The sequence below is a fragment of the Octopus sinensis genome, linkage group LG2 (assembly GCF_006345805.1).
Source record: "Octopus sinensis linkage group LG2, ASM634580v1, whole genome shotgun sequence".
Taxonomy (NCBI): domain Eukaryota; kingdom Metazoa; phylum Mollusca; class Cephalopoda; order Octopoda; family Octopodidae; genus Octopus; species Octopus sinensis.
In genome coordinates this window covers 27,082,261-27,094,889 of record NC_042998.1, presented here as the reverse complement: position 1 = coordinate 27,094,889, position 12,629 = coordinate 27,082,261, and positions in this window count along the sequence as shown.

Here is a 12,629-nt window from a genome sequence, read left to right as displayed (position 1 = left end):
TTTTCCCATAGCTGTATATGTTTTTCTTAAAAGACTGGAAATAGAACAGCCTCACTTGTATGGCAATCATGCCCGTTTACAACCTTCACATAATATCTAGAGAAGGATACTATATATGATTGACTGGCCACATTGCTCTGTTTTTGATACAGTACTGGTTTTTAACCTGCAGTGTTGTGTCAAACAAATAGACACAAATATGGACTGACACCTCTACTGTCAGTGTAATTTTTGAAAGGACATTCTGTAATCCAAATATTGTCTGAAAGAAATAAAAATAATAAAACTCAGTGTTATTAAAACTACATCATGTTTTCAAATCTCTATTCGACATTATTAACACGATGCTTCAAATAACCTCACGTGCTATTTTTATACAAACACATATGCAAGTTTCTGCACAGTCTCCATCTGTGAAAGGCTATAGTAGGTGTCATACAATCTGGAGACACACGATTGTCAAATTTCTTAACCACACAACCTTGCTCGCACATTCTTTTTGTATGAGCTGTTTCTTTATAGATATTCTTTAAGTTGTTAGACTTTGGCCATTCTGGAGCTCTACCTTGAAAGGTTTTAGCCAAATCAACCCCAGTATTTAATATTTAAGTCCGGTGGTTATTGTATCAGTCTCTTTTGCTAAATTGCTAAGCCATGGGGATGTAAACAAACCAACACTAGTTGTCAAGCAGTGGAGTTTAGGGTCAAACACACACACATACATGTATATAACAAGCATCTACCCGGAGTTGTTGTAGACGACACCTGGCCAAGGTGTTTAGCAGTGGGCCTGAACCCAAAGAGAGTTTCTTTGTCACACAGCCATACCTGTGCCTATAACACAGTCATACTATCTCCTGTATACACACACACACACACACACACACACACACATACACACACACATATATTGAAGGTTAAAAAGTAACACACAAGTTGATATGTATAAGGAAAATAAGGAAAGGTAGAAAAAGCTAAAATAATTTTATCATGAAATACATTTTTTAACAGTTAGTGTTGGATTCAGTCTTTTGGACTTTTTCAACTAAGAAGACAATGGGAATTTAATTGTTTTTCTTCTTAATTAATATCCACTTTTGCTTTACACTTAGTTGAAAAAGTCAAAAAGGCTGAAACCGGTACTAACCATTGCAAAATGTATTTCATGATAACATTATTTTAACATTTTCTATCTTGTTTTATTTTCCTTATATATACCGTGAAACCCATGTAATTTGCACACCTGTGTAATTTACGTAGGTGATTTTCAGGATAAAAATTGTTAAAAATAGCTATTCATGTAAAATTTGCGCCCAAAAGTTTTTAGAATTGTCGATATGGTCAGGGAACAAAAGTTTTCAATTTAGTTGTATTTAGCATAATTGTACTTATTTATGATTAAATTTTGTTAAATTTTCTTTGAATAAAAATAATTTAATGGGTATCACATTGAAAGCTATTAAATTACAAAGTGTTTGTGTTTATAATAAACTTTATTTTACATTTCTTGCCCACAAGAGATTATGTCTGATCTTTAGCATACTTCTGTATGGCTTCTCAAATCATGATCACAGGAAAAGTTGTTGATAACTCTTATCAACAAAAAGCTAATAAATACCAACAAATGTTGCAAAATAAGTTTAATTATCACTAAACTTCAGCTTGGATGACACTTTACTCAAATAACAGAGGAAGGTGACCAATCAGATTGATTATGTAAACTGAATTCTGATTGGTTGAAAGTGTCTTCTTGTCTCAAGCTCTGATTTTCTGCCTGTTCTTGTTGGAACCTTTGATACAGAGTATCGAAATTTTAATCCTTTTCACACTTATAAAATGTCAAGCAAACTTTAAAATTTGTCATTACTGTTTTGGCTGGGAGACCAAACCGATAGTTTGGTAACCCACTAAAATAAGCATTAAAAATCAAAAGGAGAAAATAAACAGCTTTGCAAGTTTAACTTAGTGTTTATTGAACAAGAGAGGTGCGAAACTTAAAAAGCGACTTGTTAGAATATACACGTCTGTGAGGAGACATAAACAAGAATAGCAAAAATCTACTGTACCAAAAGAACTGGTAATACATACATTACAAGTGTTCTATGAAGAGAACATAAGATTGCTGCATAATTCAACATGAATGTGAAATGACATTAAACACCATGTAAGGTAAATGAAGTTTCCTGTAGGAATGCTAAGTCATATTCACTGAAAAGAAACAGCAATTTTAGCAAAACATATTAAGCAACACTAATAATAAATAAAAAAACATAAAAATAAGAAAGCTTTTGATGGTTTTATAGATATTTCAAAATTATGATACTAGGTGTTTGCATTATTTTGTCCAACCCCTGTATATATTTATATATATATATATATATATATATATATATATAAAAGAAATAACTAAAATTCAATTGAATTAGGTACTGAAATTGAGACACCTTGTTAGGTCTGAATAATATGTATACTCAACAATATTAAGTGAATATTACATGTGGTGCATAAGTGCCGGCCATATGGAAATGGCTGTAATGAATTGACAGCTGTTTATCTTTGTTACTCACTTATATTTTATACATGTATATATATATATATAATAATGATAATTATTATTATTTGAGGGAATATTCCTAACTTACAGGGAAAAATTCAATTTAGAAATGCTAAATCAAATTTCACAAAATATAATGTATATATGAAAATTAGAAAAAAAAAAACACCTTTTATCAATTCAAAATGAACAATTAAATTACACCATCTAGAAAATTACGTGGCCGATGCCAGCACCGCCTCGACTGGCTTCCGTGCCGGTGGCACATAAAATACACCAATCTGACCGTGGCCGTTGCCAGCCCCGCCTGGCACCTGTGCAGGTGGCACGTAAAAAGCACCCACTACACTCACGGAGTGGTTGGCGTTAGGAAGGGCATCCAGCTGTAGAAACATTGCCAAATTAGACTGGAGCCTGGTGCAGCCTTCTGGCTTCCCAGAACCCCGGTCGAACCGTCCAACCCATGCTAGCATGGAGAACGGACGTTAAACGACGATGATGATGATGATGAATAGAAATATTAAAATTAAAATAACAATAATATACCGAAGATTAAGTAAATTGCAAAAAAATAATAAAAACGTGTAACCCATGCCAGCATGGAAAACGGATGCTAAATGATGATGATGATGATGATGTGTATGTATATATATATATATATATATATATATATATATATAAATAACATTTCATGTACACTGTATTAAAATAAGAGCTGCTAATAGTTTCTTGTCATTGAGACATCATCATTATCATCATCATCATTTAATGTCCATTTTCCATGCTGGCATGGGTTGGATGGATTGACAGGAACCAGTAAGACCAGGGACTGCACCAGGTCTGTTTTGGTTTGGTTTCTACAACTGGATGCCCTTCCTGTTAATAATCACTTTACTGAGTGTACTGGGTGCTTTGTACATGGCAACATCACCAGTGCTTCTTTTTATGTGGTACCAACACCCACAATAATGCTTTTTATATGACTTATTGTTTTTAAGATCTTGATTCTGTTATGGTGGGCAGGTCATCTGAAGCACAGCGATGCACTTCATATCCCAGTTTTCTGTCATTTCCTTTGTAAGATTCAGCATTTTGAGATCAGTCTTCAATACTTCATCTCATGTTTCCCTGGGTCTCCAGCTCTTATTTTCACACACTGTTCATTAAATGATATTTACCTCACTGGATGGATTACTTTTTGTAACAAAACACTACACTCTGTGTGTATGTAAACTTTACTGTGATATTGTGTCTAACCATGCAATATGTAGTAGGTGGTGGTGTTTGGGTATATTGATGCCTTGCCTGTCTGCTTTTTCGGTCCTGGTATATCCATTATTACAGGGACAATTTTAGTTTCTTGCCTTCAGCCTTTTCTCTATTTAAATCTCTCTATATATAAAGCTGAAGTTGTCTGTGTATGGCAGGTTTGGTAGCCTTCAACTAACACTATCTCCTCCGAGACACTGCGGCGCTAGTTGACCAAAATTGAGAGTATGATAGAAGAAGGCTTGCTCTTCCTTCTGTAGAAGAAAAAATTCAAATCGGACCATGTTAACACCAAAAATTATTTACAAAAAAAAGGTACTTTTTTTCTATGAAAATCCCTATTTTTTACGCTTTTTTGACTGCTGTGTCACCATTTTTCGGTGTATTTCAACCAGAAAAATGTTCACTTAAAGAGAATAACAAGCTACATAATGCAAAATTTTTACTTTTCAAAAATTCCAATTCTAAAGGAATACTGCTAGTAATATATAAATGTAGGCATTGCTGGATGGTTAAGAAGTTTGCTTTGCATCTACATGATTTTGGGTTCAATTCCACTTGGTGATACTTTGTGCTAATGTCTTCTACTATAGCCTCAGACTGACCAATACTTTGCAAGTAAATTGATGGAAACTGTTTATAAGCTTGTCATACATGTGTTGTGTTGCTTGTCTTTCACTGCTTGACCTCTGGTGTTGATTTGTTTGCGCATTCCTATAATTTAGTGATTTGACAAAAAACAACTGATAGAAAAAGTACCAGGTTTAAAAAATAAGTACTGCAAGTGATTTTATTGAATAAAAATGACCCCTTCAAGGGGGTACTCCATCATGGTCACAGTCCAATGATTGAAACAAGTAAAAGATTAAAACAATATTCACAGAAGTGGTTTTGCTAATGTAGGGAGGTTTTTCCGGATCTTTTCCTATTGAACGGCGCTTTTCAACACAATTTCTAGTTAACTAAACACTTTTAAACTTCGTATACTGGTAGAATGTGTCAAAATAAAACATTTTTTCTCTTGGCTTTCTTGAGAAAATTGTAATTTGTTTGTTTAACATAGTTTAATTTTTCGAATTTTAACCAATCCTATGCCCTCTATTTAGCTAAAATCATTTGCTGCGTCTAAAACTGAAACAACATCCTGTCACTAACCCTAATCCTCACCCTAACCCTAAATTTTAGCCTTTCGTTTTTTTTTCTTAATTGTTAAATTAATTTAAGGATAACAATTAAGAAAAAAAAACAAAAGGCTAAAATGAAAGCAATGGAAAATAATTTTAATTTAACAATTAAGAAAAAAAAAACGAAAGCAAAAGCTCAAAACAAAAACAAAACGAATAATTTTAGACACACACGTAACAGTTAAGAAAAAAAAAATGAAAGGCTAAAATTTAGGGTTAGAGTTAGGGTTAGTGACAGGATGTTGCTTCAGTTTTAGACGCAGCAAATGATTTTAGCTAAATAGAGGGCATAGGATTGGTTAAAGTTCGAAAAATTAAACTACGTTAAACTTACGAATTACAATTTTCTCAAGAAAGCCAAGAGAAAAAAATGTTTTATTTTGACACATTCTACCAGCATACGAAGTTTAAGAGTGTTTAGTTAGCTAGAAATTGTGTTGAAAAGTGCCGTTCAAAAGGAAAAGATCTGTTTTTCCTTCTGGAATTGCAACTTTTATTAGCAGGCATCTCTATCTTTGGTTACTCTTTGCTCTTTTACTTGTTTGTCATATGACTGTGTCCATGCTGGAGCACCGCCTTTAGTTGAGCAAATCAACCCCAGGACTTATTCTTTGTAAGCCTAGTACTTATTCTATCGGTCTCTTTTGCTGAACCGCTAAGTTATGGGGACGTAAATACACCAGCATTGGTTGTCAAGCGATGTTGGGGGGACAAACACAGACACACAAACATATACATACATATATACATATATATGATGGGCTTCTTTCAGATCCACTCGCAAGGCTTTGGTCAGGCCAAGGCTATAGTAGAAGACACTCGCCCAAGGTGCCACGCAGTGGGACTGAACCTGGAACCATGTGGTTCATAAGCAAGCTACTTACCACACTCCACTCTCAATGATATTTGAATGTTCTCCTCTTGTTATAATCATTATTATTACCTAATAATCTTAATCTAGTACCACTTAAAAAGCCACCTAAAAAGAACCTGTGATAGTGACATGTAAAACCACTCAGTACCCTCTGTAAAGTGATTGGCATTAGGAAGGGTACCCAGCTGTAGAAACCATGCCAAATCAGATAATTGGAGCCTGGTGCAGCTCTCTGGCTTGCCAGCTCCTGTCAAACTGTCCAACCCATGCCAGTATGGAAAAAAAGATGTTAAATGATGACGATGTAGTGTATGTATAGCTTACATTTTCTGTGCAAATTTGTAGTATTAGTGCAATATTCAGTGTGCATATCAACACTCTTTGTTGGCTTACTCAGTTTTTGATAAGACTAGGCAATCTGAAACTATGTGCTTAATATTTTTGTTTTTGTCTTTACATAGTTTATAATTATTTTAGATCTCATTTTTATAATATTTTTCATATATCTTTTGGTTGGCATGCACCAATTTTGTACTGCTTGTATGATTTTTTAAAAATGTTTTTTGTTGGCTCTTTCAAATATAATGGTTATTTGCTTTTCTTTTGAAGGGATTTTTTTAACGAAAAAATTTTATTTTTTAATCTTGTTTTCTTAATAATTCACTTTTGGGTTCTGTTTCTCTTCTTAACTGCATCCTCTCTGTTTTATTCATCAGTATCTTTGTAAACACAGAATACTTTTTTTTTTCATCATTTTCATATTTCATAATTACTTGTATTAATCTTTTGTTATTTTATGCTATATATTTATGCAGACCTACAATTGCAGACAATAGTGACAACTCCTGATAGCCAGTTACTTAGGCAGCTCATTAACTTTTAGGCCTGTCAAGTTTGTTTTACATCCAATAGATTATCTTCCTCTGGTGATTGCTCCAGTTTCTTTTACTGTGACAGACCCCAATCTTTTATTTGTCAGACCCCAATCTTGTGTATCACATTTCTGACATATAGAGTTGTGTATTCTATCCTGAATAGTTCTTATGCTAGTAACATTACTAGCTCTTCAAATATTTTTCCTCATTTATACTTGATATGGGGCTAGATGAGGGAATATAACACTTAGTAGTGATGTTACCTAGATAATAAGAGCTTATATCCCCAGCATATATCATCAAAGTAATTTTAGGTTTTCATCTTTTTTTTTGGCTGTGGGCAATTTGTCCTTCCAGTGAATGATTCTACCAAGCATGTGATGGTACTTACTGCTGACATTGCCTCTGTAATATCATTTTATTGTTCGATTTTTCCCACTTGGAACAAAATTTTATTCAAGGATAACAAATTCTCAATACTTTGCTTTCAGTCTATTTATCATTACACACCATTGGCAATGCTATTTGCTCATGGAAAAGGTTTCCAATACTCTCTGCTGATTACTCATATTTCTCAGCTAGATATTGGCAATAAAGATTTTCAGTTATTATGGTTGAAAGTATCTCTTCTTAATTCCTTCAAGTTGAAATTCTTATTCTGCTCTCTGAACTCATGCAGTATCCAGCAGTTATTCAGTCAGCTCTCATCCTATATTAAGGATATCTATCCATCTCATCTCAATGTTCTTTATTGTGAAGTTATGTTGTTAGACTTACATTACTTATTTACTGTTATTTGCTGCTGTATATATTTCTATTCCTTTCACTCTTTTATCATCGAGACCTCAACCACACGCAATTTTAACATTATTGAGAAGAAATAAATATAGCCTCCAAAAACTTGAAGAGTGTCCTTCAATGAAAGCATGGCAATCTAATCATGCATAACATACAACACAAAATATTAAAAATAATAACCAAATCTTCCTCATCTCATACACTTCTATTTTCAATGCAGCAGGAACATACATGTATACAATGTATAACAAGATTAGCTGGTCATGCCTGGAACAAGTTTGATTATTGACAACAACAATCAAGAAATTTGTACAATATCATATGCTTGGAAAACATATAACTAGATTTAACATACTATAAATGCAAAACCACATTATTTTTTTTATGAAAAAACTTGAAGACCCAATTCTATCTAACATCAGAGTCACTGAGTGCCACTGAGTGCCACTGAGTACTGCTTGCACATCTGGTTCATATATCTGAGACTGTGCTCTACCTGCCTGCCTTAACTGCTTTTATTTCTATACATAACAGTATATACAATCTACAACAGGATATTTTGACAATCAATGTGTTGACGTTTTTAGTGGATTTAACATTTTCCTAATTAGGACGCCTGTGAGATCCTCTTGGTAAAGTAAATTCACCTAACTGGCAAAGATCATTACATCTGATGAATACATAAGTCTACTGAGAGCTAAACACAGTTGACTGAATGTGGACACATTAGCATAGAAATATATTCCATATTTTGATATAGTTTGCCATTGCGTTTTGTTTATTGACATTAGAAATGCTAGCCTGATAGGAAATTAATAGTCTGATAGGAAATTAATCATTGGGTAGTTGCATGTTGATAAGAGGAATAAGCAAAGGATGTCCTTCATCAGCACCAGGAATTTATGGGCTTAGATGAAATAGTTGGTAGCAGAGAGAATCCTGTGGTATCTCCAATTATAATGGTCATGTAAATTATCAAGATTTCTCAACCACATCATGAGAGCTCCAATTTTAACTTTGATAATGTGAGATGACACACCAATAATTTTGAGAGAAAGAATTCAGGTGGATGTAGAGCTACTCGATCCTATTGACAATGGATTCAAAAGTCGTAAAAATAATAGTATCTTCTTAATGTTTGTTCATAATTTCACTAAATTGAAATTCTTCATTTTTTTCACATTTGAAATAGCTCTTGAAGATCATTATTTACATTCGACGGACGTTTGTCCTCATCTTGTTTGTTGTTAACACAACGTTTTGGCTGATATACCCTCCAGCCTTCTTCAGGTGTCTTGGGGGAATTTCAAACCTGGGTTCTCATTCCTAAGGTATTTTTCAATGTTATTATTATTATTATTATTATTATTATTGTTCAGGTCACTGCTTAGAATCGAACCCAGAATCTTGGGGTTAGTTGCCCATGCTCTTAACCCCAAGATTCTGAGTTCAATTCCAAGCAGTGACCTGAATAATGATAATAATAATAATAATAATATCAAAAAATACCTTAGGAATGAGAACCCAGTTTCGAAATTTTCCCAAGACACCTTATGAAGGCTGGAGGGTATATCAGCCGAAACATTGTGTTAACAACAAACAAGATGAGGACAAACATCCGTCAAATGTAAATAATGTACATTGTCATCTCTTAAATATAGAACTGTAGCTCTTGAAAATATTCACCAGACATTGTGAAAATTATTGTGCAAATTTGCATACAAATGTTGGACTGTCTTCCTTGCTATTAGTATTAAAATGGAGTGAAAGCTTTGTGGTATCTGTATGTAAGTTCTTAAAAACAAGAAATTCTTCCTTCATCAAGGAGCAATAATCATCATATCTCTCAGCATTCTATTCAGGGCTTCAAAAAATTTAATGGTGACATACATAGGTAACCCATCCCAAACAATCAAGTGAACACAGCAAAGCAAAATGCTCAGGAGCATCAAGTGGTGATACTTGGCAAGCTGAGTTTGAAGATGCAGGTATTAGTAATTTGAATCATGAGTGGGCAGTGTGGAACAGCTTCAATAATATTGTTGCAATGCCCAAAGATACTGAACAAACGTTATATGGTTGTCTTTACGTACATATGACAGTAAAACATTGAGCAAAAATGTTTTGTGTGCCTCCTGTGCACTGATGAATTTTAACCTTTAGCATTTAAACCGGCCAAAAATATTCTACCTGTTTTATGTTCAAACTGGCCAGATCTGGTCTCTCACACCAACCCTACAATATTGTTTTAAACAGCTACCTCATCAAAATCTCATAGCTACAAGATAATGCATGATTAGTTCAAAACAATGTAGATGAAGAAGCATTAATTTTGGCAGAGTAATGCGAACACTAAAGGGTTAATTTACCCCCATTGCAATCTTTTTTTCTTTTTATAAGCTGAAATGGGATCCTTGGTCATCATTTGACAAGTGGATATGCTTATTGTAAAGTGCCAGCAGCAAAACCAATCTCATTGCAAAAAATGAGACATTAATATTTGTAAGACCATAGTTAGCAGTGGTTAAACTGAAAGAAATGGTACTTCTATCATATTGTGTGTGTTGAATGTCTTAGATACAGGCACATCATTTTCTGCATATTCTGCAGCTATTTCATCTGCTAAATATTGGGTTGTCTGGAAAGTTTGTGCTGATTTTTAAAGGAATGAAAAAAGGTCAATAAATACTTGCCATTACATTTTTAATCAACCAAATATGAACCATTTTGTTGCGCAATGCGTCTCCATCTTTCCTTTAACTTGAAAATACCCTCTTCCCAGAATTGAGGTGCCTGGGAGGGTAAGTTGAAAGGGAAGCTACTATAAATCAGCATGAACTTTCCAGACAACCCAATATTTTTGTCTTCTGTGATGTATGTCGTCCGCAAGATCAGCACAAAACATGTATAACTGTAATGATGTTGAAGGAGTGCAAGAGTATGCTATATAGGCAAATAAATGTTTAAGCTCTTCACTTGAATGTCTAGCGTAAGTTTCATTCAAGCTTTGCTTCAGTTCTTGATAAATATTCAACATCAGGTATGCATGCTTAAAACTTTCATAGACAGTACTGCCAAAAGTAAGTCATTTGAAACTTGTAGTGTCTACTAATGAACAAGCAATAACCGAAGATAAAACGGTTCCACCTGTGAAGGATGTATTATATAGATTCTGCTTTGCAATCACAAAGTCGTGGGTCCATGTGGTCAGGAAACAAACTTCTTACCACTGAGCCGTGTGTGAACATTTAAATATAAATTTAAATTAGTCACAAAGAAAATTATTTACTTTGCTTGCAGCCTTTGAAACTTGGTTTCTAATTAAGATTCTTCTCTGATATTACAAGAAGCAATTTAAAATATTTTTTAAAAAAATAAATAAAATAGAATAAAATTTGACCTATATATACTGAAAATAATATATTTAAAAAAATTTTTTATTGGTAATTTATCATCAGTTTAGAAAATTGTGGATGCAGGTATGGTGACATAGTTTAAATGTTATTTTTACAAGCACATGGTCCAGAATTTGAATCCACCGTGTAACATTTTGGACAAGTGTCTTCTATCATAGGCTTGGCTTATCTTGAGTGTTGTGAGAGAAATCAAGCTAGATAGATAGAAATTGAAGAAACTCACCAGTGGACAGTAGCTATTTTTAATATATTTCCTGCTTTTAAGATGGTGAGCTGGCAGAATCATTACCACACCGGGCAAAATGCATAGCAGCATTTCGTCCAGCTTTATATTCTGAGTTCAAATTCTACCGAGGTCACCTTTGCCTTTCATCCTCTCTGAGTCAATAAAATAAATACCAGTTGAACACTGGGGTTGATGTAATCGACTTAATCCCACCCCTAAAATTTCAGGCCTTGTGCCAGAAATTGAAATCAGTATATTTCCTGCTTTTACAACACTTCCTGGCTCTCAACCAGGGTCCATATGAGTCTTGGGGTCTATATGACCTTTAGGAATCCATATAAGACTTTGTTGTTAAAATTTATGTGCGATAAATTACTTATACATCTATAATACTCTAAACATTTTAATTTTTTAATACAATTTCTAACAATGTGTAATTCTAAAAATATAAAAATATAATAGGATGTTTGTAAACATCAAATGACTACGAGGGTCCATCTGAGTAAAATAGCAATCAAAGGGTTCCATAGGTAAAAAACAGGTTGAGAACCACGGTTTCAAGAGAATCTACTATGTTGCAAACTTTGGATCAGATTTCTAATATCCTCTTTCTACATATCAACATAAGTGTTTCCTGTTCTATTGATTGAAATTAGTAATTCAGAAGTTATGCAAAAAATATCAAAAGTGCAGCCCTTCCTCTTCTGACTAAGCACAAAAATATTAAAAAAAGAAAGGAAAAGGTCGTTACATTTCATTTATATATTATCTGGTTGACAGATAATGATACAAAGTTAATAACATCCATTTGTTGTTTCTACTTTTTTTTATATATATATATATTCTCAAAGAATTTTATTATTGTCATGTAAAGTTAACATTAGCAAAATTAAGAGATCCACTCTTTAATAATTGTCAGCTTTAACTTTAAAAATTTTCAAGCTATTAACCTCATCATCATTAGATGAAAAATGTTTTAAGATTTACATCCAGACTGTTTTGAAATAAAGATCAAACCAATTAAAATGTAGTGCAGGTGTAAATATTGGTTTCAAATTTTGGCACAAAGCCAGCACTTTCAGGGGAGGGAGTGAGTTGATTATATTGACCCCAGTGTTTGCCTGGTACTTATTTTATTGTCACCAAAAGGATGAAAAGCGAAGTTGACCTTGGCAGCATTTGAACTCAGAATGTAAAGTTGGAAGAAATGCTGCTAAGCATGTCTTCTGGTGCAGTAACAATTCTTCTAGTTCACTGCTTTAGTGCAGATGTAAGTATTAAAAAAAAGTCCATCTCAAGAGATGTGATTAATAGTTTATAACAGTAGAATGCTATTAAGCACAACTTGCTCAGATATTTAGAAGTGCTAATCCTTCGTTCTTTAACTGAAGAGAATTCACCGAGAAAATATGTATGCGTGTGTTTAATAGATA